At 42.2% G+C, this 26,093-nt stretch overlaps 1 protein-coding gene across 7 annotated transcripts in view; it reads right to left on the bottom strand.

Annotated features, from left to right (window-relative positions):
• The window catches only part of LOC112263431 (spindlin-Z), a 39,734-nt gene extending 15,133 nt beyond the window's left edge, over window positions 1–24,601 (bottom strand). For 2 of the 7 annotated variants that reach the window (XM_042330728.1, XM_024439627.2), the window contains exons 1-4: window positions 24,507–24,601; window positions 23,870–23,930; window positions 22,985–23,088; window positions 20,027–20,159 (exon numbers count right to left, since the gene is read on the bottom strand). The gene's annotated coding sequence lies outside the window, so the exon portion shown is untranslated. The remainder of the gene's footprint in view (window positions 1–20,026; window positions 20,160–22,984; window positions 23,089–23,869; window positions 23,931–24,506) is intronic. The other 5 variants (XM_024439625.2, XM_024439628.2, XM_024439626.2 and 2 more) reach the window with 3 other exon arrangements.
• Between the last annotated feature and the right edge of the window lie 1,492 nt (window positions 24,602–26,093).

Below are 26,093 nucleotides of genomic sequence, written 5' to 3'. Positions count from 1 at the left end.
TTTGAAAAATTAAGCTAATTGATTGCACCCGAAATATATATTTTAAATTTATAGGATTCATATAACATTCAATAAATATAGTACCTAACATCCAATTTGGACCACCTTTTGTATTTTATTTACTATGTGTAAGACATGAAGAATCCAAAGTAATTGTCAAAAGCCACCTATGGACCCCCCAACCCATCGTGAGAATAAGTATACAGTATTAATCAGTTCTCCATATCTAATAAGTAGTATGGAGCTGCAGCTCTGAGTATTGTTTCTTCATCCTATGTAATGTATTATCAGTAAATTTGGTGTCCCCCCCACCTTTTCAGAGAAATTGTTCATTTCATTTCATGTCCCATCCTACATACTGTCATTACCAGTTTCTGACCACTAGATAGTGCTGTTCCTACTATGTTATTTATTTTTAAAGATTACACCCCCCACCCCCAATGTTAAAGGGATAGTTCACCAAATCACATACTGGTTTCCTTACCCTGTTAGCAGTTTATGGACAAGGTATGACAGTAACCCATGCTTTGGTTGTTTACCTGACCAATGTTTCAAATGCACAAATCCAATGGGTGTGGGGGGTTCTTTAAAACACTGGAACAGCACCATGTAGTGCACAGAACTTGGTAATATCAGGATGTAGAATTGTAACCACTTCAATTACTAATTTCTCAGAACATGGGGGGGGGGAACAAAACTCACTGGAAATACATTACATTGGATGAATAAACAATAATCTGAGCCGCAGCTATATACGACTTGTCAGACAGAGAACTGATACTATATACAGTATTAGTTGTGGGGTGGGATGTGTTGGGTCCGTGGTAGGCTTTTGACAATTTCTTTGGATTCCTCATGTCAACTCATTAGCTAGGCTTCCATCCAATTGGAAACAGATTTTCATGCGAAGATGTAAAGATGTGCATTTAAACATTGTTTACATAAAATTCAAATCAAAAATCAAATCAAATTTTATTTGTCCCATACACATGGTTAGCAGATGTTAATGTGAGTCTGGCGAAATGCTTGTGCTTCTAGTTCCGACAATGCAGGGATAACCAACAAGTAATCTAACCTAACAATTTCACAACTACCGTATACACACAAGTGTAAAGGGATGAAGAATATGTACAAAAAAATATATGAATGAGAGATGATACAAAACGGCATAGGCAAGATGCAGTAGATGGTATCGAGTACAGTATATACATATGAGATGAGTAATGTAGGGTATGTAAACATATTTAGTGGCATTGTTTAAAGTTTCTAGTGATATATTTTTCCATTATTAAAGTGGCTGGAGTTGAGTCAGTATGTTGGCAGCAGCCACTCAATGTTAGTGGTGGCTGTTTAACAGTCTGAAGGCCTTGAGATAGAAGCTGTTTTTCAGTCTCTCGGTCCCTGCTTTGATGCACCTGTACTGACCTCGCCTTCTGGATGATAGCGAGGTGAACAGGCAGTGGCTTGGGTGGATGTTGTCCGTGATTATCTTTTTGGCCTTCCTGTGACATCGGGTGGTGTAGGTGTCCTGGAAGGCAGGTAGTTTTGCCCCCGGTGATGCAATGCGCAGACCTCACTACCCTCTGGAGAGCCGGTTGTGGGAGGAGCAGTTGCCGTACCAGGCGGTGATACAGCCCGACAGGATGCTCTCTATTGTGCATCTGTAAAATTTTGAGAGTACTTTTGGTGACAAGCCAAATTTCGTCAGCCTCCACACTGTCTGTGTGGGTGGACCAATTCAGTTTGTCTTAAACGTACTACCCTCTCCAATACTGTCCCGTCGATGTGGATAGGGGGTGGGGGTGCTCCCTATGCTGTTTCCTGAAGTCCATGATCATCTCCTTTGTTTTGTTGACGTTGAGTGTGAGGTTATTTTCCTGACAGCCCACTCCGAGGGCCCTCACCTCCTCCCTGTAGGCCGTCTCGTCGTTGTTGGTAATCAAGCCTTCCACTGTAGTGTCGTCTGCAAACTTGATGATTGAGTTGGAGGCGTGCATGGCCACACAGTCGTGGGTGAACAGGGAGTACAGGAGAGGGCTTGGAACGCACCCTTGTGGGGCCCCAGTGTTGAGGATCAGCGGGGTGGAGCTGTTACCTACCCTCACAACCTGGGGGCGGCCTGTCAAGAAGTCCAGTACCCAGTTGCACAGGACGGGGTCGAGATCCAGGGTTTGGAGGGTACTATGGTGTTAAATGAGCTGTAGTCGATGAACAGCATTCTCACATAGGTATTCCTCTTGTCCAGATGGGTTAGGGCTGTGTGCAGTGTGGTTGCGATTGCGTTGTCTGTGGACCTATTGGGGGCGGTAAAGCAAATTGGAGTGGGTCTAGGGTGTCAGGTAGGGTGGAGGTGATATGGTCCTTGACAAGTCTCTCAAAGCACTTCATGATGATGGAAGTGAGTGCTACAGGGCGGTAGTCGTTTAGCGCAGTTACCTTAGCTTTCTTGGGAACAGGAACCATGGTGACCCTCTTGAAGCATGAGGGAACAGCAGACTGGGATAAGGATTGATTGAATATGTCCGTAAACACACCAGCCAGCTGGTCTGCTGAGGACGCGGCTGGGGATGCCGTCTGGACCTGCAGCCTTGCAAGGGTTAACACATTTAAATGTTTTACTCACGTTGGCTGCAGTGAAGGAGAGTCCGCAGGTTTTGGTAGCGGGCCGTGTCAGTGGCACTGTATTGTCCTCAAAGCGAGCAAAGAAGTTGTTTAGTTTGTCTGGGAGCAAGACATCCTGGTCCACGACGGGGCTGGATATCTTTTTGTAATCTGTGATTGACTGTAGACCCTGCCAGATACCTCGTGTCTGAGCCGTTGAATCGCGACTCTACTTTGTCTCTATACTGACACTTAGCTTGTTTGATTGCCTTGCGGAGGAAATAGCTACATTGTTTGTATTCTGTCATGTTTCTGGTCACCTTGCCCTGATTAAAAGGGGCGGCAGGGTAGCCTAGTGGTTAGAGCGTTGGACTAGTAACCGGAAGGTTGCAAGTTCAAATCCCTGAGCTGACAAGGTACAAATCTGTCGTTCTGCCCCTGAACAGGCAGTTAACCCACTGTTCCTAGGCCGTCATTGCAAATAAGAATTTGTTCTTAACTGACTTGCCTAGGAAAATAAAGGTAAAAAATTGTTTTTAATTAAAAAGCAGTGGTTCGCGCTTTCAGTTTTGCGCGAATGCTGCCATCAATCCACGGTTTCTGGTTTGGGAATGTTTTAATAGTTGCTGTGGGTAGGACATCGACGATGCACTTGCTAATAAACTCGCTCACCGAATCAGCGTATTCGTCAATTATGTTGTTTGACGCAATGCAGAACATATCCCAGTCCACGTGATCGAAGCAATCTTGAAGCGTTGAATGAATGCAGCCTCAGGATATTGGGTTTCCAGTTTACATAGAAATGAAGTTCGTTCAGGGCCATCGATGTGACTGCTTGGGGGGGGATAAACAATGGGGAGAACAAGTATTTGATACACTGCCAATTTTGCCGGCTTTCCTACTTACAAAGCATGTAAAGGTCTGTCATTTTTATCATAGGTACACTTCAACTGTGAGAGACGTTTTTAATAGCTACTGTTTACAGGCCTCCTGGGCCATATACAGCGTTCCTCATTGAGTTCCCTGAATTCCTATCGGACCTTGTAGTCATAGCAGATAATATTCTAATTTTTGGTGACTTTAATATTCACATGGAAAAGTCCACAGACCCACTCCAAAAGGCTTTCGGAGCCATCATCGACTCAGTGGGTTTTGTCCAACATGTCTCTGGACCTACTCACTGTCACAGTCATACTCTGGACCTAGTTTTGTCCCATGGAATAAATGTTGTGGGATCTTAATGTTTTTCCTCATAATCCTGGACTATCGGACCACCATTTTATTACGTTTGCAATTGCAACAAATAATCTGCTCAGACCCCAACCAAGGAACATCAAAAGTCGTGCTATAAATTCACAGACAACACAAAGATTCCTTGATGTCCTTCCAGACTCCCTCTGTCTACTCAAGGATGCCAGAGGACAGTTAACCACCTAACTAAGGAACTCAATTTAACCTTGTGCAATGCCCTAGATGCAGTTGCACCCCTAAAAACTAAAAACAATTCTCATGAGAAACTAGCTCCCTGGTATACAGAAAATACCCGAGCTCTGAAGCAAGCTTCCAGAAAATTGGAACGGAAATGGCGCCACACCAAACTGGAAGTCTTCCGACTAGCTTGGAAAGACCGTACCCGTACCGTGCAGTATCGAAGAGCCCTTACTGCTGCTCGATCATCCTATTTTTCCAACTTAATTGAGGAAAATAAGAACAATCCGAAATTCCTTTTTGCTACTGTCGCAAAGCTAACTAAAAAGCAGCATTCCCCAAGAGAGGATGGCTTTCACTTCAGCAGTAATAAATTCATGAACTTCTTTGAGGAAAAGATCATGATTATTAGAAAGCAAATTACGGACTCTTTAAATCTGCGTATTCCTTCAAAGCTCAGTTGTCCTGAGTATGCACACCTCTGCCAGGACCTAGGATCAATAGATACACTCAAGTGTTTTAGTACTATATCTCTTGACACAATGATGAAAATAATCATGGCCTCTAAACCTTCAAGCTGCATACTGGACCCTATTCCAACTAAACTACTGAAAGAGCTGCTTCCTGTGCTTGGCCCTCCTATGTTGAACATAATAAACGGCTCTCTTTCCACTGGATGTGTACCAAACTCACTAAAAGTGGCAGTAATAAAGCCTCTCTTGAAAAAAGCCAAACCTTGACCCAGAAAATATTTTTTTAAACTATCGGCCTATATCGAATCTTCCAATACTCTCAATTTATTTTAGAAAAGGCTATTGCGCAGCAACCCACTGCCTTCCTGAAGACAAACAATGTATACGAAATGCTTCAGTCTGGTTTTAGACCCCATCATAGCACTGAGACTGCACTTGTGAAGGTGGTAAATGAACTTTTAATGGCATCAGACCCGAGGCTCTGCATCTGTCCTCATGCTCCTAGACCTTAGTGCTGCTTTTGATACCATCGATCACCACATTCTTCTGGAGAGATTGGAAACCCAAATTGGTCTACACGGACAAGTTCTGGCCTGGTTTAGATCTTATCTGTCGGAAAGATATCGGTTTGTCCTCTGACAAATCAACTGTAAATTTCGGTGTTCCTCAAGGTTCCGTTTTAGGACCACTATTGTTTTCACTATATATTTTACCTCTTGGGGATGTCATTCGAAAACATAATGTTAACTTTCACTGCTATGCGGATGACACACAGCTGTACATTTCAATGAAACATGGTGAAGCCCCAAAATTGCCCTCGCTAGAAGCATGTGTTTTAGACATAAGGATGGCTGCAAACTTTCTACTTTTAAACTCGGACAAAACAGAGATGCTTGTTCTAGGTCCCAAGAAACAAAGAAATCTTCTGTTGAATCTGACAATTAATCTTAATGGTTGTACAGTCGTCTCAAATAAAACTGTGAAGGACTTCGGCATTACTCTGGACCCTGATCTCTCTTTTGAAGAACATAGCAAGACTGTTTCAAGGACAGCTTTTTCCATCTACGTAACATTGCAAAAATCAGAAACTTTCTGTCCAAAAATAGCCTCCCTACACTGGCCTCCTGTCAAGGCAAGGGCTGATTTCAAGGTTTTACTGCTAACTTACAAAGCATTACATGGGCTTGCTCCTAACTATCTCTCTGATTTGGTCCTGCCGTACATACCTACACGTACGCTACGGTCACAAGACGCAGGCCTCCTAATTGTCCCTAGAATTTCTAAGCAAACAGCTGGAGGCAGGGCTGTCTCCTATAGAGCTCCATTTTTATGGAATGATCTGCCTACCCATGTGAGAGACACAAATTCGGTCTCAACCTTTAAGTCTTAACTGAAGACTCATCTCTTCAGTGGGTCATATGATTGAGTGTAGTCTGGCCCAGGAGTGTGAAGGTGAACGGAAAGGCTCTGGAGCAACGAACCGCCCTTGCTGTCTCTGCCTGGCCGGTTCCCCTCTTTCCACTGGGATGCTCTGCCTCTAACCCTATTACAGGGGCTGAGTCACTGGCTTACTAGGGCTCTTTCATACCGTCCCTAGGAGGGGTGCGTCACTTGAGTGGGTTGAGTCACTGATGTGATCTTCCTGTCTGGGTAGGCGCCCCCCCTTGGGTTGTGCCATGGCGGAGATCTTTGTGGGCTATACTCGGCCTTGTCTCAGGATGGTAAGTTGGTGGTTGAAGATATCCCTCTAGTGGTGTGGGGGCTGTGCTTTGGCAAAGTGGGTGGGGATATATCCTTCCTGTTTGGCCCTGTCCCGGGGTGTCATCGGATGGGGCCACAATGTCTCCTGACCCATCCTGCCTCAGCCTCCAGTATTTATGTTGCAGTAGTTTGTGTGTCGAGGGGCTAGGGTCAGTTTGTTATATCTGGAGTACTTCTCCTGTGTGAATTTAAGTATGCTCTCTCTAATTCTCTCTCTTTCTCTCTCTCGGAGGACCTGAGTCCTAGGACCATGCCTCAGGACTACCGGGCATGATGACACCTTGCTGTCCCCAGTCCGCCTGGCCGTGCTGCTGCTCCAGTTTCAACTGTTCTGCCTGTGATTATTATTATTTGACCATGCTGGTCATTTATGACCATTTGAACATCTTGGCCATGTTCTGTTATAATCTCCACTCGGCACAGCCAGAAGAGGACTGGCCACCCCACATAGCCTGGTTCCTCTCTAGGTTTCTTCCTAGGTTTTGACCTTTCTAGGGAGTTTTTCCTAGCCACCGTGCTTCTACACCTGCATTGCTTGCTGTTTGGGGTTTTAGGCTGGGTTTCTGTACAGCACTTTGATATATCAGCTGATGTACAAAGGGCTATATAAATACATTTGATTTGATTTTGATTTGATTAATAATGTGCGCCAGAAGTAAAATTGCCTCATTGTGGATAAAAAGGCTGTGTGCGTGATGACGTAGTGCACATAAAAATACATTTTGCAGTTAAAATCCCATGTATCGAAAAGAATACAAGTTAAATGGGTTTCCACCACATTTTCAACTCTGATGGTTTTCTCACAAAAAATATTGCGTTTTATAGCGAGTGTGCCCATTCTGGTATTAGCACCTGCACTCGAGCCAACAGCTCGCAGATACAATGCGGGTATAGCCTATATCACAGGTGTTAAACTCTGCGGGTTTTCACTCCTCCCTTGTACTTGATTAATGAATTAAGGTCACTGATTAGTACAGAACTCTCCTCACCTGGTTGTCTAGATCTTAATTGGGAAAAAAACAACAAAAAAACAGCTGACACCTAGGACCTCCATGGAATTAGTTTGAAACCCCTGGCCTACATGATGAGATTATTATGAACAAACGGCAGCCAATCATTGATGATCATGTCACCAGAATAAGACCCTCAATATTTATTGGAAAGGAGCATCAAGCTCATTACCATGCACTTTCACCACCCTGTGAAGTTCATCGTAACGCATTTCATCTGTAGCCTACTAAACTGCATGGTTTCCCGAAGAGTCGTAGTGGGAGGATCACCCAACATGTCATTGTGTGACTCCAAGTTTACTTCAATATGATGGTTGTTATATCAATTTGCGCTTTAAAGCATTTCCACCGACATTCTTGCATAATTAAATTTTACTGACACTAAAAGATCACACCCTATAGTATTTTGTTTTGTCAACGTTTGAAAGTTTACTGACAAATGTTCTGTTTCCATCAGGCTTGTCCTGACATTTTTATCCGACATGTATTTTACGAGCATAAAAAAGGTTGGATGGATACCACAGAGGGCCGCTGAGGGAAGAACGGCTCATAATAATGAACGGAACAGAGCAAATGGAATGGCAACAAACACCTGGAAACCACATGTTTGATGTATTTGTTACCATTCCACAAATTACAGTAATTACCACGAGCCTGTTCTCCCCAACTAAGGTGCAACCAACCTCCTGTGATGGAAACCTGGTTATTGTTAGAAAAAAAGTTAGGTGCAAATCGGATGTTAGGTTTTATATTTATTGAATATTAGGCCTGTATGAATCCTTCAAATTAAAATAACCAGTTTGGGTGCAATCAATTAGCTTAACTTCTCAGAGACCAAATTATATTTCAACAAAATGTTGCAGGAATGCTAATCTTAACTATTTCTAACAGAAACAGTGTCAGAACAATCTGAGATGGTGGGTGTCGAAATCCTCTCGTGCTTTTTGAGGTGGAACAACCCCATTTACTGCAAACAAGACGCACCTTGGTTGGTAAAACTTGCTGTATGTGATTGTTTATTGTTGCTGGGGATTGACTGTGAGGAAGTGGTCTTTGTGCACCATGTTTGATCAGCTCCACATCTACAACCCTTTTACTGTTCATAAAAGTCCAGGGATCTTCAAATGTACATTGTATTATATTACAGTATGAAGAATACAATTGAACATAGCTGAATAAAATAGAAAATATATTTTCTCCAAACAATGAGGAAGTGTGCACATGAGGCTATACTGTGTTGAGCGGTTAACAAAGAAATAGGTACACTTATGCTTAGTTATTTATGTTACTTTATTTGTATACAAATGTGGAGCTACACAGTGCATTCGGAAAGTATTCAGACCCCTTGACTTTTTCCACATTTTGTTACGTTAAAGCCTTATTCTAAAATGTATTAAATCGTTTTTCCCTTAATCAATCTCTATACAATACCCCAAAATGACAAAGCAAAAACTGGTTTAGACATTTTTGTAAATGTTTTTAATTTAAAAAAGCTACGTAAATAACACATTTACATAAGTATTCAGAACCCTTCACTCAGTACTTCTGTTAAAGCACCTTTGGAAGCGGATATGACGCTACAAGCTCGGCACACCTGTATTTTGGGGAGTTTCTCCCATTTTACTCTGCAGATCCTCAAGCTCTGTCAGGTTGGATGGGTAGGGTCACTGCACAGCTATTGTCAGGTCTCACCAGAGATGTTTGATCGGGTTCAAGTCCGGACATTGAGACTTGTTCCGTAGCCACTTGTCTTGGCTTGTGCTCAACACTTGCTCTGTTCATCTTTCCCTCGATGCTGACTAGTCTCCCAGTCCGTGTCTCTGAAAAACATCCCCACAGCATGATGCTGCAACCACCATGCTTCATGTAGGGATGGTGCCAGGTTTCCTCCAGATGTGACGCTTGGCATTCAGGCCAAATAGTTCCATCTTGGTTTCATCAGACCAGAGAACCTTGTCCTTTAGGTGCCTTTTGGCAAACTCAGTGCCTTTTACTGAGGGAGGGGAGATTCCATCTGGCCACTCTACCATAAAGGCCTGATTGGTGGAGTTCTGCAGAAATGGTTGTCCTTCTGGGAGGTTATCCCATCTCAACAGAGGAACTCTGGAGCTCTGTCAGCATGACCATCGGGTTCTGGGTACCTCCCTGACCAAGGCGCTTCTCCCACGATTGCTCAGTTTGGCCGGGTGGCCAGCTCTAGAAAGAGTCATGGTGGTTGCAAACTTCTTCCCTTTAAGAATATTGGAGGCAACTGTTCTTGGGGACCTTCAATGCTGCAGATCTGTCCCTTGTCACAATCCTGTCTCGGAGCTCTACAGACAATTCCTTTGACATCATGGCTTGGTTTTTGCGCTGACATGCACTGTCAACTGTGAGACCTTACATAGACAGGTGTGTGCCTTTCCAAATCATGTCCAATCAATTGAATTTACCACAGGTGGACTCCAATCAAGTTGTAGATACATTAATGATGATCAATGGAAACAGGATGCATAGCAAAGGGTCTGAATACTTTAAATGTTTTTATTTTTAATACATTTGCAAAAATTCCTGAAAACCTGTTTGCTTTGTCATTATGGGGTATTGTGTGTAGACATTACCACCGGTGTGTTGTGGCGATAATACGGTCACCGTAACAGCCATAGCAATGATGGAGTAATTATCTTTGATCACCAATGCCATTGTTGTGAATTGCTAAACCGGCCATTCACAAATTCAGAGCGTTATCATGCTCCTCAGTTAATTCATCACAATTCATCTCGACACTGAGCACGCTCAAGACGCACGCAGAGTATAGCATTGTTGAATCATACAAATGTTGTAACGGCAGTCAAATGACAAAAGTAAAATGACTAAAGTGTCTAAGCTTGCTAGAGAACCTCCAATGAATTACAGAATAACTTCTCCTATACTGTATTTGACAAAAAATAATTGATGATTATACAGATAGCAGATCAGCTCATGAATAACAGAGACGAAGAGTGCACAAAGTTTAAATATCAAGGTATCTTAACAGGTATTTTGACATGCATAGGGGAGAGACATGCTTTGATAATGCAACCTACATATTACAGAATAAAGTTAGGCTTTTCATGTGAGACGGGAGTCAGGATTTGGGGTTTTAGTGAGATTGGACTGGAAAGGAAAACAGCCTAGGCTCTAGGACAGGGTTTTCCAAACTCGGTCCTGGGCCAAGTTTGGTAAGTCCTGCTCTAGGACAGGTGAAGATAGCATTTTCCCTTATGTCTCTCTGTATTTTTAAAAGACTTCATGTCTATGACAGAGATGCATATGTAGTGAATTGTTCATTGACTTATCAAATGTGTGACTGTCTAAAGAGACAGGTCAAAGAGGCACACATAAGCTATACTCTAGGTTTCCTGTAGGGTTTGTTAACTGCATTCGGGTCGCATGTGCAGCCCGGCAGTGTCAATTATGTGTGTGCTTTGAATTTATGCAGACTTTTGGTGAAGTAAATACACTAGGCTAAAGGCTTCCATTCAACAACCTGTTTAGATGATGTGCCATTTCATTTTTTGCTAATCTGATGCTGCTCATGTTGTGTATTTTGAGGAATTGCCTTAGTGCCGACATTGAGGGGAAATGTTTTAATTGGCTACAGATTCATCTGCCTCACCTAAAGACCATTCTTGTGGGAAGCTGCTATAGACCACCAAGTGCTAACAGTCAGTATCTGGATAATGTGTGTGAAATGCATGTGATATCAACAGAGAAGTATATTTTCTGGGTGATTTAAATAGACTGGCTCTCATCAAGCTGCCCACTCAAGAAAAGGTGTTGTCAGTCAACCTACGAGGGTAGTTACAAACAGCACAGGAATTAAATCATCAACAGGTATTGATCACATCTTTACTAATGCTGCAGAAATGTGCTTTAAAGCAGTATCCAATCCATAGGATGTAGTGATCACAATATAGTAGCACTAAAGTTCCGAAGGCTGGGCCTAATATAGTGAATAAGAGGTCATACAATATGTTTTGTAGTGATTCATATGTTGTTGATGTAAAGAATATTTGCTTGTCTGTGGTGTTTAATTAGGAGCAACCACACGCTGCACTCGACACATTTATGAAATTGCTTATTCCAGCTAATAATAAGCATGCACCCATTAAGAAAATTACTGTAAAAACTGTGATGGTTTCTGACTATAAACCTGAAATATCCTTAATCAAGTCACTAAGGGAGAGAGGGGAATGCAGAACGTTTACATTCTGTCAGAACATGTTATTGTTAGACAGCAGGTATCCTATGGAAAGGAGAATGGCCACAGTCTGGTTTCAGTTGTTGGGTTGCAATTTGGAATACTTGCTACACCAGAAGTTAATGGTTATCTGTAGGGGGAATGGGGGTCAATTATGGTTGAATATGAGCCAGGGGCTTAGAATGTTACAAAGTAAGGGAAAAGGCAATCACATGGTTGTTGTCACTGATAAGGGTGGAGAGCTGTGGATTAGTGAAGAATGGGGGCCGAGGTTAGGTCACATTAAGGGAGAAGGAACAGTTTATTACCCACATCACTTAAACTTCCTGCCTAGCAATAAAGATGTAATGTTTAGAGAAAAGGAGGAGACATCACCTAAAGTGGGGAATACATACTTGTTCTGGTGGGAACATGTCTTTTGTCTGTTCAACAGTCTAACCCATTGGGTGAATAAACTTGGTTTGAGCTTGTCCTAGTTGTCCGGTAGGTTCTAAATAAAAAGAGTAAAAACTAACAGTTAAATCCCCTTGGATTGATGAAGATTTGAAAAACTGTATGGTTGAGAGGGATGAGGCAAAAGGTATGACAAATAAGTCTGAAAGCCCAACTGATTGGCAAACGTACTGCAAATAAGGAATGTGACTGAACTAAATAAAAATAAACTATACTATGAAACAAAAAATAATTGATATAAAGAATGATAGTAAAAAGTTAGAGCACCTTAAATTACATTTTGGGAAAAAGGCAAACTCAGCGCCATCATTCATTGAATCAGATGGCTCATTCATCAAAACCCACTGATATAGCCAACTACTTTAATTACTTTTTCATTGGCAAGATAAGCAAACTTAGGTATGACATGCCAGTAACAAAAATGCTGACACTACACGGGTAATTCTCATGAAACCATTAAAACACCATGGCAGTAATGTTTTTAAATATAAAACATGTAATTTAGTAATATAACAAAATATCATAATAAAGATAAGTGTTCTCCACCTTGCACAAAGAGTAATTTCAACATAGGAATGAAATATTTTTGTATTTTATTGCATTATCTGCTGAAATTCTCATTACCGCAACACGTCCAGCTCTGTCTCGTCCAGCTCTGCTACCTGTCCAAGACCTGCTGTTTTCAACTCTCTAGAGACAGCAGGAGTGGTAGAGATACTCTTAATGATCGGCTATGAAAAGCCAACTGACATTTACTCCTGAGGTGCTGACCTGCTGCATCCTCGACATCTACTGTGATTATTATTAATTGACCATCCTGGTCATTTATGAACATTTGAACATCTTGGCCATGTTCTGTCACAATCTCCACCCGGCACAGCCAGAAGAGGACTGGCCACCCCTCATAGCCTGGTTCCTCTCTAGGTTTCTTCCTAGGGAGTTTTTCCTAGCCACCATGCTTCTACACCTGCATTGCTTGCTGTTTGGGGTTTTAGGCTGGGTTTCTGTTCAGCACTTTTAAAGATATCAGCTGATGTTCGAAGGGCTATATAAATACATTTGATTTGATTTGTCTGAATGATCCAGGATGGCGTAGCAGTCAGACGTCTTGTCCTGTCGTGTCCCTTGTATATATCGTTTTCACATAGTTTTCTTCGCATATCTTTTAAAATATTTTGCTAAACCTCAACATATAAATACTCTCCTGCAACCCGCCTCACCCAATGTAGCGTGGATCTGCTTTTTAAAATTTATATTTACTATGGATCTGGAACCCCTCAACTGAAGCTAGCCAGCTAACTACCAGCTATCAGTCAGCAAACCATTGCTAGCGGTCATAAGCTAACCTTTAGCTCGGAAAGCTCTTGCAAGTTCGAACAACGCGACTCTAACCAGAGCATAACGGACCTATTATTTTTATCCCCGGATTCCCACCGCAAACGGAACATTTTCATCTGAATCTTCACAACTAGCTAACCGCAATCCCGGATGACTACTCCTGGCTAGCGTTTCCATCCACTTAGCTTGAAGCTAGCCTGGCCAGAGCTCCTGTGCTACCACCGAAGCATACTCCTAGAATACAATATCCGGACCCACGACCTGTCTATCGATGTCACCGAATGAAGAGGCATAAACAGACTTAACCCCATCGCGACGTCCCCCAAAGGCTAACTTTCTAGCCCTTGCTATCTGATTGCTTGCTAATTCGGCCTGCTAACTGCTAGCCTGCCCCGGTCTACTGACAGCTAGCTTGTTTAGCCCCGGCCTACTAACTGTTAGCTTGTTAGCACAGGCCTGCTAACTGTCTGAATCGCCGTGTCCCCAGCTAGCCCAGCACTCACCGGACCCATATATATTTTCAATCTCTTTTCGATTTTTAATTCGATTATACCTTCCGGTAACCTGCCTCACCCAATGTGATACGGAATCGCTATTATTTTAAATTTTTAGAACACATTCAAGAACCTCCAGAAGCTAACCAGCTAACTAGCTACAAGCTATTTAGTCATTGTTAGCCACTGCTAGCGGCTTTTACCTTCTGCACAGCCAGCCAGTTTTTTTTTTTGCCTGGATAACTGTCTCTCCACAACAATGCCGGATTCCTGCCCTAATCCCTGGACCACTACTTCTGATCTTCACAGCTAGCTTGCACGCAGTACCGAAGCTATGCCTGAGGCCCACTTCCCCGCTTACTCATCTGTTCACCCGAACCACACTCATACACGGCTAGAGCCCAATACTCCCCCGGATCCTTGCTGTAAACTTGGCTACATAGCTGATGCCAGCTGGACACTGATCACTTGGCTACATAGCTGATGCCTGCTGGACTGTCCATTAATCACGGTACTCCATTCTGTTTGTTTATGTTTTTATCTGTCGGCCCCAGCCGCACTCAGGCTCTGTGTGTAGTTAATCCGACCCTCTCTGCCTAGTCAACGCCATTTTACCTGCTGTTGTTGTGCTAGCTGATTAGCTGTTGTTGTCTCACCTGCTGTTTTAGCTAGCTCTCCCAATCAACACCTGCGATTACTGTATGTCTCGCTGTACGTGTCTCTCAAATGTTAATATGCCTTGTATACTGTTGTTCAGGTTAGTTATCATTGTTTGACTTTACAATGGAGCCCCTAGTTCCACTCTTCATACCTCTGATACCTCCTTTGTCCCACCTCCCACACATGCAGTGACCTCACCCATTACAACCAGCATGTCCAGAGATACAACCTCTATTATCATCACCCATTGCCTGGGATTACCTCTGCTGTACCCATACCCCACCATACCCCTGTCTGCGCATTATGCCCTGAATATATTCTACCATGCCCAGAAATCTGCTCCTTTTATTCTTTGTCCCCAACACTCTAGGCGACCAGTTTTGATAGCCTTTAGCCGCACCCTCATACTACTCCTCCTCTGTTCCGCGGGTGATGTGGAGGTAAACCCAGGCCCTGCATGTCCCCAGGCACCCTCATTTGTTGACTTCTGTGATCGAAAAAGCCTTGGTTTCATGCATGTCAACATCAGAAGCCTCCTTCCTAAGTTTGTTTTACTCACTGTTTTTAGCACACTCTGCTAACCCTGATGTCCTTGCCGTGTCTGAATCCTGGCTTAGGAAGGCCACCAAAAATTCTGAGATTTCCATACCCAACTATAACATTTTCCGTCAAGATAGAACTGCCAAAGGGGGAGGAGTTGCAGTCTACTGCACTGCAGAGATAGCCTGCAAAGTAATGCCATACTTTCCAGGTCCATACCCAAACAGTTCGAACTACTAATTTTAAAAATGACTCTCTCCAGAAATAAGTCTCTCACTGTTGCCGCCTGCTACCGACCCCCCTCAGCTCCCAGCTGTGCCCTGGACACCATTTGTGAATTGATCGCCCCCCCCCATCTAGCTTCAGAGTTTGTTCTGTTAGGTGACCTAAACTGGTATATGCTTAACACCCCGGCAGTCCTACAATTTAAGCTAGATGCCCTCAATCTCACACAAGTCATCAAGGAACCCACCAGCTACAACCCTAAATCTGTAAACAAGGGCACCCTCATAGATGTCATCCTGACCAACTGGCCCTCCACATACACCTCCGCTGTCCTCAACCAGGATCTCAGCGATCACTGCCTCATTGCCTGTATCCGCTACGGATCCGCAGTCAAACGACCACCCCTCATCACTGTCAAATGCTCCCTAAAACACTTCTGCGAGCAGGCCTTTCTAATCGACATGGCCCGGGTATCCTGGAAGGATATTGACCTCATCCCGTCAATTGAGGATGCCTGGTCATTCTTTAAAAGTAACTTCCTCACCATTTTAGATAAGCATGCTCCGTTCAAAAAATGCAGAACTAAGAACAGATACAGCCCTTGGTTCACTCCAGACCTGACTGCCCTCGACCAGCACAAAAACATCCTGTGGCGGACTGCAATAGCATCGAATAGTCCCCGCGATATGCAACTGTTCAGGGAAGTCAGGAACGAACACACGCAGTCAGCCAAGGCCAGCTTTTTCAGGCAGAAATTTGCATCCTGTAGCTCTAACTCCAAAAAGTTCTGGGACACTGTAAAGTCCATGGAGAACAAGAGCACCTCCTCCCAGCTGCCCACTGCACTGAGGCTAGGTAACACGGTCACCACCGATAAATCCATGATTATCGAAAACTTCAACAAGCATTTCTCAACGGCTGGCCATGCCTTCCTCCTGGCTACTCCTACCTCGGCCAACAGCTCTGCCCCCCCCCCGCAGCTACTCGCCCAAGCCTCTCCAGGTTCTCCTTTACCCAAATCCAGATAGCAGATGTTCTGAAAGAGCTGCAAAACCTGGACCCGTACAAATCAGCTGGGCTTGACAATCTGGACCCTCTATTTCTGAAACTATCCGCCCCCATTGTCGCAACCCCTATTACCAGCCTGTTCAAACTCTCTTTCATATCGTCTGAGATCCCCAAGGATTGGAAAGCTGCCGCAGTCATCCCCCTCTTCAAAGGGGGAGACACCCTGGACCCAAACTGTTACAGACCTATATCCATCCTGCCCTGCCTATCGAAGGTCTTCGAAAGCCAAGTCAACAAACAGGTCACTGACCATCTCGAATCCCACCCTACCTTCTCCGCTGTGTAATCTGGTTTCTGAGCCGGTCACGGGTGCACCTTAGCCACGCTCAAGGTACTAAACAATATCATAACCGCCATCGATAAAAGACAGTACTGTGCAGCCGTCTTCATCGACCTGGCCAAGGCTTTCGACTCTGTCAATCACCATATTCTTATCGGCAGACTCAGTAGCCTCGGTTTTTCTAATGACTGCCTTGCCTGGTTCACCAACTACTTTGCAGACAGAGTTCAGTGTGTCAAATCGGAGGGCATGTTGTGCGGTCGGGCCGACTCTTTTCTCTGTATATATCAATGATGTTGCTCTTGCTGCGGGCGATTCCCTGATCCACCTCTACGCAGACGACACCATTCTGTATACTTCCGGCCCTTCCTTGGACAATGTCCTATCTAACCTCCAAACGAGCTTCAACCCCATACAACACTCCTTCCGTGGCCTCCAACTGCTCTTAAAACGCTTGTAAAACCAAATGCATGCTTTTCAACCGTTCGCTGCCTGCACCAGCACGCCAGACTAGCATCACCACCCTGGATGGTTCCGACCTAGAATATGTGGACATCTATAAGTACCTAGGTGTATGGCTAGACTGTAAACTCTCCTTCCAGACTCATATCAAACATCTCCAATCTAAAATCAAATCTAGTCGGCTTTCTATTCCGCAACAAAGCCTCCTTCACTCACGTCGCCAAACTTACCCTAGTAAAACTGACTATCCTACCGATCCTCGACTTCGGCGATGTCATCTACAAAATAGCTTCCAATACTCTACTCAGCAAACTGGATGCAGTTCATCACAGTGCCATCCGTTTTGTTACTAAAGCACCTTATACCACCCACCACTGCGACCTATATGCTCTAGTCGGTTGGCCCTCACTACATATTCGTTGCCAGACCCACTGGCTCCAGGTCATCTACAAGTCCATGCTAGGTAAAGCTCCGCCTTATCTCAGTTCACTGGTCACGATGTCAACACCCACCCGTAGCACGCGCTCCAGCAGGTGTATCTCACTGATCATCCCTAAAGCCAACACCTCATTTGGCCGCCTTTCGTTCCAGTTCTCAGCTGCCTGTGACTGGAATGAATTGCAAAAATCGCTGAAGTTGGAGACTTTTATCTCCCTCACCAACCTTTAAACATCTGCTCTCTCTGAGCAGCTAACCGATCGCTGCAGCTGTACATAGTCTATCGGTAAATAGCCCACCCAATTTACCTACCTCATCCCCATACTGTTTATATTTATTTACTTTTCTGCTCTTTTGCACACCAGTATGTCTACCTTGTACATGACCATCTGATCATTTATCACTCGTGTTAATCTGCAAAATTGTAATTATTCGCCTACCTCCTCATGCCTTTTGCACACAATGTATATAGACTCTTTTTTCCTACTGTGTTATTGACTTGTTAATTGTTTACTCCATGTGTAACTCTGTGTTGTCTGTTCACACTGCTATGCCTTATCTTGGCCAGGTCGCAGTTGTAAATGAGAACTTGTTCTCAACTAGCCTACCTGGTTAAATAAAGGTGAAATAAAACAAATAAAAAATGCATGTTATGTTGTAATTTAAACAGTAAAATTTAAATATTTTGAAAAAAAATTGATGTTCTAATAGATGTTTTCAAATGACAGAAAAAGTATTAACTAAATATTCATGTATGATAATAATTAAAAAAGTGGAAAAATCAAGTGTCCGTGACTGATGTTGTCATCCTCCGCAACATTTTTGAAGGACTGAGAATTTTAAATAAAGTTTGATTTTGAATGAAGCAGCACATCTGCCAGTAACTTCAAGATGGCTACCAGGTAAGCAGATCTCTTTATATTTCTCCAGTTAAAAAGTTAAACAATCACGTCAGACTGCGTACATGACAGTATTGATTATCATTACCGATACAGGTAGTTTTCCACATTTAGAAAAACGTTAGATTAAAAATGTTCTATGAAAATATACTTCATTAATATCTAATTATGTACATTGAGTAAAATTTGCTTAGTCATCATGTCTTCTCTATAGTTAGCAAAACATGCTAAGCTTCCTCATCCTCCGCAACACCATTCTCACTTACCGCTGCAATTTGTGGTAGAGAGAACCTCTGTTTTGGTAATGAGAATTGTATCATACAGACTATATTTTTTTAAATATATATAATGAACTATTAATTTAAATATTAATATATTTATTCACTGTTGATATTTTGCTTTATGTCCTGTTTAATTGCAGACAGTTAGCTTTAGCGAACGCTAGACTGAATTCTGAGAAAAAGTTTACACCAACCCAGAACTGCTGGAAGAGTACAGAAGGAAGGCGAGAGAAGGTGTAAGGGTTTGGAGAGGTTACAGAAAGAGTAATTAGTATATATATATATATATATTCTATAGGGAGACTACGCCCTCATACACTGTCTATAGGAAGTCAATACCCTACAGTGTTTAGAAGTCTACACATGCGCGCACACACGCGCACGGTCACACACACATCAGTAAGCCATTCAGTCCCTACTATAGGAAGTGTACACACACACACAGTCAGTAAGCCATTCAGTCCCTACTGTAGGATGTGTACACACACAGTCTGTAAGCCATTCAGTCCCTACTGTAGGATGTGTACACACAGACACACACACAGTCTGTAAGCCATTCAGTCCCTACTATAGGATGTGTACACACACACACAGTCAGTAAGCCATTCAGTCCCTACTGTAGGATGTGTATACACACACACAGTCAGTAAACCATTCAGTCTCTACTATAGGATGTGTACACACACACACAGTCAGTAAGCCATTCAGTCTCTACTATAGGATGTGTACACACACACACACAAGTCAGTAAGCCATTCAGTCTCTACTATAGGATGTGTACACACACACACACACAGTCAGTAAGCCATTCAGTCTCTAATATAGGATGTGTACACACACAGTCAGTAAGCCATTCAGTCTCTGCTATAGGATGACGTGTCCATAACAGTAAGATTTTTCCCATGTTTCTAGACATGCTCATTTCATGTCATGGTTCCTTTCCATCTCCAGATATCAAAAACGAAAGCAAAATCAAGAAAACTCCAGATCTGACAAAGAAGCCACATGAAAAGAAGAAAAACCAGTGGCGGGAAAACTCAAAGGTATTACAGAAAAGAGAAACATCTAAAAGCTGTATTGGACATAACACAATCAAGCAAGGAAGATGATACACTTCAACATGTTCAAGAAGAAAAATGAACAAGTTGAGAGCAGACAAGAGAACAGACATTCTAACCTCAGCAGGTAAATGTCCCTGCCATCAACTCAACTCCTAAAATAAGAGACACCAGGACCAGTGAATACATCTAACCCAAAGGAATCACCCAAAAAGAGGAACAGAAGCAAGAAAACACTATCAAAATTGAGGTCAAAGTTGCACGACACAGAAGAGAAACTGCTGGAGAGGACCAAGGAGATGGTCAACCTAAAGAAAATACATGAAAAGACTTACGGTGATGGCCAAGAGGAAGCAGGTAATTGTCAACATGGAAGGCAGAGAGGTCCAGAGGAATTATCCAATAATAGCCAGAGAAGAATAATCCGCAAACTTGTTAGCCGCTTCCTTCGTCAAGATGAAATCTTCACTGTAATAAATGGGAAATCCGGGGAAATCGGGAAAAAGGGACAGATATTCCTCAATAGAGCCTTAACGGACACCATGGCAAATCTTCATAGAAGACTTCTATCTGAGAATCCAAGGGACAACCTTTCCAAGGCTCAATTCTTTAAACTTAAGCCATTTTGGATTGGCCTGCGAAGAGTCACAGACAGAAAAACAAGTGCTTGCAAAACACATGAAAACTTTGGTTTGAAGAGGAAGCTGTACCAACTTGTGGCCATAGAAACATCAACCCCAAGGGACACTGTACAGGCCAGTGTGTGTAGTGACGATGACGTACTGTTCTAATGTTCTCGTATGTGTTATTTTTATGTGTTCTCTGTTTTTAGCCAATGTATGTTATGTTCTTTTGAAGCACTGCAAATTGAAATTGATTGAACTTGAATCCATGATTATGCCAATATTATCTCATTTATTTTCTACATTAAATATCGTGTTTTTAACCATACCTCAGTCTTAGTATACTTATTATCATTACTGAAATCAACCTCATTTCCAAATCTATATATCATTACCGCAACAGGTGTTCATTTAATGTTAATTTAATGAATGGAAGAAATAGTAGTTTGCTTTTAAATGCATGTGCGGAATCTATACGTTACGTTCTCAGGCTTGCCACATCATTTTGAAAATATTTCATTGAAACCGGACATCAAAAATATTAGGTTGTAGATTGCGGAAGTTGTGAGAGAAATCAGTCAAAATCAAATAAAAAATGTAATTTTAAAATAGATATTATTTCACAGTTTCAAGTAACTGTGCATGACTTAATAAAAAATAAATTGAAAATGTATTAGCTTTCCTAACGGTCTTAACGTTTTCAGAGGACTTGTTTTGGAAAATATGTTAAAAAAGGTGTTAAATTGTCAGTAAATATTTTTAAACTAATGCTCACAAACACTTCAGACCTTGTTATTAATGCCTAAAAAGGAAATGTGTTGATGCATGTCTTTTCATGCATTTCATGTTTCATGTTTGAAATCTTTGAAACCAAGATTTCATGAGAATCACCCACACATCCAAATATATCTGACCAAATTATGAATGACAGGAAACTTTTGCATTCCGTAAAGTCAGTGTGGAATAGGTGAATTTTTTTGTTGTTGTCCATAAACAACGACAAGCCACCGGGGTCTGACAATCTGGATGGAAATTGACTGAGGATAATAACGGACGATATTGCCACATCTTTAATTTAAGCCTACTAGAAAGTGTGTGCCCTCAGGCTGGCTCAAATAGCCAACCAATCAGCCTGTTACCAACCCTTAGTAAACTTCTGTAAAAAATATATATATATATACTGTTTTTTCAAAAGCATTTGAAAATTCTGGTGTTCATATTTCACAACCTTTGCAGGCTTTTGGAGTTGCCTATATCCAACACCAGAGGTATTCAACTCTTACCTTTGAGGTCCGGAGCCTACTGGTTAGCTGTTCTACTGTACCTGATAATGAATTGCACCCACCTGGTGTCCCAAGTCTAAATCAGTCCCTGGTTGTCAGACTTTTCTAATCATTACTCGTTTTGTTGGCAGATGTGGACCGTTCCAGCATCTTAAAAGTGTGCCCGGGCAGAAATTATGCATACTAATATAAAATCAATCACTTAGAATTAAAACTGTTCCAATACTAGGATTTGTACTACATAAAGCCATGACTACATGGAACTATATTCCACATCAGGTAACTGATATAAGCAGTAGAATCAGATTTTAAAAAACTGGTAATACACCTTATAGAACAATGGGGACTGTGAAGAGACACACACACAAAAGTACAGACACATGCATACGCACACATGGTCTAATTGTTGTATGGTGGTATTAAACATTTAGTACTGTAGCTATGGAGTAATAATGTTATATGATGTACTGTTTTATATTTTGTTTCACATGCAATGTAAGTTCATTGATATGTTTGGAACCCAGGAAGAGTAGCTGCTACCTTGGCAGCAGTTAATGGGGTTCCCTAATAAATACAAATACCTAGCTAGGTCCCCCTCACAGGTTTGGTCACTCTCCACTTCTGCTGGGCGTTCCCCAGTCCGTAATCAATGCCAACCATGCACGGTTAATCTAAAGGCAAGTCAGTCTGTGACAGCCCTTTCACAGACTTTCCCTCACAACCAGACAACCAACCATTCCACTACTGGAGTATCCCCATTGTCATTCAGGCTGGGATAACATTCCAGTTAGTCAATGGGTCTCTTTGGTATGCAAGCTGCATCTGCTGACTGCCTATAGTGAACTGTATAAATGGAAACTGATCACCCAACAGCCCCAATACCCTGCCAGTCATACAGGAAGTATACCACCAATGTCGCTGCAGCTTGCCCAGAAGGATCAGTTAGCTGTGCAAGCTGATCAGGCCCCAGAACTACAACCACAACTGGCTACTTCATCTCCTCTCCCTTTATTAAAAACACACTCATTTCATGGAGACCTCAAAGACTTTGGATCAACCTTGCACACTTAATTTTAGTGTGTAAAAGAGGGCAGTACATATACACTACTAGAGTAGCTGAGTGTGGTATTATGGTTGCTTTCCTGTAACTTGGTTACGTTACTGTGTGTTTGTGTCGTGAAAGGCTTGTTATTATATTTTGTAGAATTGCCCATTGTTGATATGCTGTAAGTGTGTGAATGAGATTAAAACAAACACATTGAAGTTGGCTTTGGCTATTCAAACACAGAGGCATGGCAGTGCCACTCATAGTTAGATATACCAAGACCCTTACGAAACCATTTTTAAAGACAGAATAATACATACAAAATGAACAAGGGCTACTTACGTGCAGGTGAAGGTGTTGGAGTGTAATCATGTTGGCCATATTGGATTCAGAATAAAATTGATTCACACCAGCCTTTATAGTCAAGTGTTGTAAACTACACAATTCTGGGGGAAAAAAAGGAATTTTGGATGGCATATTGAATGAGGCAAAATATAAAGATAATATGTGATGGCCCCATGACTTATTTGAAATACTAGGGGCTAAAAGATACAAAATCCTTTAAGGAACATTTAAACCCCCAAAAAATATATTTTGATGTCTGAGCCCATTTGTTTTCCTTAGAGCCAATTACAATAGTCACAACATGAAAAAACATGTAGCCTTACTGTTTGAATTTTCTTGTCAGGCAGGAGCATACAGCACTGAATGAGAGCAAATTTTACACGGATAGTTGTCTATTGAATAGCTACCAAAAAATGAAGTTTACATTCATCATAAATAAATAAATATTATATATATAATAGATATTTTCACCTATTGTATCTGTGTGTTTACAGGTCTATTTTTCTAAGATGCATTCAGAAAGTCTAATGCCGTTTGTTTATGCATGTAGGGCTGACAGATGAATACTTGTATTCCAAATTAGAGCAATATCAGAGCTTGCAATATTGGGTTACATGAGTTTATGTATACCACTCCCTTATTCTGCACTTTTTGAGTTTAGGGGGGTGTTTTCTTTAGATCAGATTACATTTGCCACAACATAAAATAAAAAGTGTTACTGTATGTATTTTTATCAGACAGGATCATTTAGCACTGCTTGAGTTAAGGGGATGTGTCACAATATCTATCAATTTAACCACTTTTGCAGTAAAAAAATTTCACACAACCATCCACTTCATACATGAGACCTTAGAGATATGGAAAAAACATGGTTTATTTTACCTCGGGTATGGGTATCAAGGAAATGTGGGAGCCTTGCCACTAGCCTAATAGGCTGTCATTCCTGAAAACACAATTGGGATTAGAATTAGCCCCACCCAGTTCATTCATGTTTTTCAAAAAAAAATGTACCTACAGATAACATTGTTTCAATGTGTATCTTTCTCACTGCCCCCGACCTAACTCTACTTTTATTTAACAGACATGGAGAGCAGTTATAGCTAAGTAGATCTACTCAATATTCTCTGTAGTAACCCAAGAACGTATAGGATTGCCATTTATACAATAAATAAAGTCAAAGGGAGGAAGTATTTGCTTGCGGTTGCATTTGTAAACACATCCTGCATCCTGAAGCAATGATTCGCTTGATTGCCAAATAGGTGGATTGACTGGATTCTAACAATGTCAGCCATGTTGAACCAGCAGTACATACAAACCCCGCATCGGTGTGCAAAAACGGCGCAGGCGAACAAAGGAAGGGAAGGTATATGGTCTGTTTGACATGCATTTTAAATGCAAACAAAAAAACAGTTTTATACACAAATATCCCATGCACCCTCATAACTCCCATGGAAACTAGTGGTCGTCTAAGGCCATGCATTTCATTATCAATCGAGTGATTCGTTTGAGGGTTGCTTACCCGATGAATTGTAAATCGAATTAATTGGTCCCGTCTCGCATTTCCTCCAGCTCCGTTTGTATGCAACCCTAAAGCTATGACCGAATCCACCGCTGTGAAGCAGGCAAGAAAAATTAAGTAGTTCCGGGTCAAGGATTTTTCAAATCCTTCAGAATAAGAGTCCCGTCCTGTATTTTTTTTTTAACCTTTATTTAACTAGGCAAGTCAGTTAAGAACAAATTCTTATTTTCAATGACAGCCTACGAACAGCAGGTTAACTGCCTGTTCAGGGGCAGAACAACAGATTTGTACCTTGTCAGCTTGGGGATTTGAAATTGCAACCTTTCGGTTACTAGTCCAACACTCTAACCACTAGGCTACCCTGCCGTATACTTTGTAAATCAATAATTAGGCTGAAAATGATGGAAAATATGCACAACTATCTCTATATGTCATACTAGTTATTATACATGGATTAATGAAAAGTATTTTTGGTCAACAATGTTTTTTGTGTGTGTACTATCATTTATTGCACCGTGCACAATTTGATGTATGTTGTGTCGCTGTAAAAGGGTGGCCCATTCTACTCAGGAGCACTTCTAGTTTCCAAATCCACAGAGTTTACACCCAGAAGAGCGTCGCTGCTCCTTCTGCAGCCCTTAAAGAGTGGAAAAATCATCTTAAATACAATGTCGCAGTAAAAGGTTTCTACGGCCCTTAAAGCGAGTGTACAAAAGTGCAGACTGGACCATTGTTTTATGGACACAATCAATTGTTTCTCCTGCACAGTGCTTTATAAGTACCATATAGTGTCCAGAGGCCCCAGGCAAACATATTTGACCACAGTCAAAGTTTATTCCACACAAAGAGATGCATACCAAGCTCTCCCCCGCCCTCCATTTGGCAAATCTGACCATAATTATATCCTCCTGATTCCTGCTTACAAGCAGAAACTAAAGCAGGAAGTACCAGTGATTTACTCAATACGGATGTGGTTTGATGACGCGGATGCTACACTACACAACTATTTTGCTAGCACAAACTGGAATATGTTCCCGGGATTCATCCAGTGGCATTGAGGAGTATACCGCCTCAGTCATCTGCTTCATCAATAAGTGCATCGACGACGTCGTCCCCTCAGTGACCATACATACATATCCCAACCAGAAGCCATGGATTACAGGCAACATCTGCATCGAGCTAAAGGCTAGAGCAGGCACTTTCAAGGTATGCCCTCAGACGAACCATCAAACAAGCAAAGCGTCAATACAGGCTTGAAAGCTATAACGGACTACAAAGGGATACCGAGATGCGAGCTGCCCAGTGACGCGAGCCTACCAGACGAGCTAAATGCCTTTTATGCTCGCTTTGAGGAAAGCAACACTGAAGCATGCACGAGAGCACCAGCTGTTCTGGATGACTGTGTGATAATGCTCTAGGTTGCCGATGTGAGCAAGACCTTTAAACAGGTCTACACTCACAAAGCCGCGGGCCAGACGGATCACCAGGACGTATACAAAGCATGTGCGGACCAACTGGCAAGTGCCTTGACTGACATGTTCAACCTCTCCCTGACCGAGTCTGTAATACCTACATGTTTCAAGCAGA

The sequence above is a fragment of the Oncorhynchus tshawytscha genome, linkage group LG12 (assembly GCF_018296145.1).
Source record: "Oncorhynchus tshawytscha isolate Ot180627B linkage group LG12, Otsh_v2.0, whole genome shotgun sequence".
In the NCBI taxonomy this organism is placed as follows: Eukaryota; Metazoa; Chordata; class Actinopteri; order Salmoniformes; family Salmonidae; genus Oncorhynchus; species Oncorhynchus tshawytscha.
The sequence above is the reverse complement of the archived record's forward strand: the minus strand, read 5'-3'. Positions and strand labels throughout refer to the sequence as shown.